The sequence below is a fragment of the Crocodylus porosus genome, unplaced genomic scaffold, assembly GCF_001723895.1.
Source record: "Crocodylus porosus isolate Cpor-Errol unplaced genomic scaffold, CroPor_comp1, whole genome shotgun sequence".
NCBI lineage: Eukaryota > Metazoa > Chordata > Crocodylia > Crocodylidae > Crocodylus > Crocodylus porosus.
This window is the reverse complement of record NW_017728933.1, coordinates 3857481-3859054: the sequence shown is the minus strand read 5'-3', so window position 1 is coordinate 3859054 and position 1574 is coordinate 3857481. Positions and strand designations below refer to the sequence as shown.

The 1574-nt window shown below is 67.4% G+C and overlaps 1 long non-coding RNA gene across 1 annotated transcript; it reads right to left on the bottom strand.

Moving 5' to 3' along the window:
• Window positions 1-747: 747 nt before the first annotated feature.
• Window positions 748-1568, bottom strand: LOC109317361. The gene is made up of 2 exons (XR_002103035.1): window positions 1463-1568; window positions 748-1260 (listed from the first exon to the last, which is right to left on the bottom strand). It is a non-coding gene; the product is annotated as an uncharacterized LOC109317361 (long non-coding RNA).
• Window positions 1569-1574: the final 6 nt, after the last annotated feature.

Sequence of the window (1574 nt, the reverse complement as noted above, 5' to 3'; positions counted from 1 at the left end):
ACACACACACACCCCCAGCCTGGCCTGGCTCAGCTCAGGAAGGCCCATGGGCAGGGGGAAAGAGGAAGGGGCAAAAGCCCCTCCATGCTGGCCCCCATACGCCACCCCCATCAGCAGTATGCTCTGGGGGGGGGCAACAGGTCTAGGCCAGGGGCCGTGTGTGTGTGTCCCATGTGTCCCTCCCCCCCCAAGCCCTGTAATCCTTGCGATGTGAAATGCAGGCTATTTTTCTGGATCGGGTAATAAATATCTCCAGACAAAGTTTTGCACCAGCCCTTGTTTCCTAGCCCCAGGGGTGGGGCCACAGGCAGGGTCAGGGCACGCACAGGCCATGTGTTGCCTCAACCCCCTGCTCCCTGGAGCCATGGCAGAAATCACTGGCTTTGGGTGCAGGATGGTGGTCTGGGTGCCAGAGGTTGGTCTGGCATCTTGCATGGCATGGAGTGTCCTAGCCCTGCCCTCCCACATTACATGGCTTCCTCATGCTGCCCTTCTTCCCTGGTTCTCCCTGCTTCAGCTCCTGGGCCCCACAAGGGGGTCCTCCAGCCCCAGGGCAGACAGCAGGGCAGGGGGCCCATCTCCCCCATCTGTTTCTTGCAGCCCTCCTGCCACCCCCATGGGCACCCCCAGAACTGCAGCCCAGAGGTAGGGGGCACCTGTCATGGCAGGGAGATGGATGGACAGATGGACAAAAGACCAGGATGGAGCCACCAGGCCGCAGGACAGAGCACACACCACACACAGTGCTGGACTCAGCAGAGCTTTCACTGACAGTGTATGGGGGTACAGCAGTGCCAGACCCCCATAGCGACAACCAATACAGCTGCTGCAGCTTCACTCCTTCAGCAGGTCGGGCCCCTGCGCCCACAACCAATATGGGTGCATTAGCAGGCCAGGCCCCCTTGTGCCCACAAGCAACATGGCTTCTGTCGAGCACAGTAGGCCTGGTGCCCACAAGCAACATGGCTGCTGCAGCTTCACCGCCCCTCACACCTCTGCAGAGCCAGGCCCAGGCCTCCGTCCGGAGGGGCCGTGGGCCTGGTCCCGGCTGCAGGGCACGGGCCGCGGGTCGCGCTGTCTGAGGCATCCACGGCGGGGCCCAGGCCCAGATGGGCCTCACGGTGCCAGCAGATGCTGCAGGGCTGCGCGGGGCGGCGCCAAGTCGCGGGGCGTCCTGGAGCGGGCGTCGCGGGCGCTCCGCAGGTCCGGGCTGTGCTGCAGCAGCAGGGCGCACAGCTCCTCGTGGCCTTGCGCCGCGGCCTGCAACGGCACGGGGGGCCGGGTCACGGGGGCCCAGGAGCACCAGGGTCATGGGCGCCGGGGGGCCCCGGTCACGGGGCGGGGGTCAGCACGGGTCACAGGGCACCCGCACCACCGGGGTCATGGACGTGGGGGGTCCGGGAGTGCCAGGGTCCCGGGGCGGGAAGCGCCGGGGTCACAGGTCGCGGCGAGCCCCGCGCACCTTGTGCAGGCTGCTCATGCCGTCGGCGTCGGCGCGGGCGGGGTCGGCGCCGTGGCTCAGCAGCAGCCGCGCCACGGCCAGGTGCCCGCAGGAGCTGGCGCGGTGCAGGGCC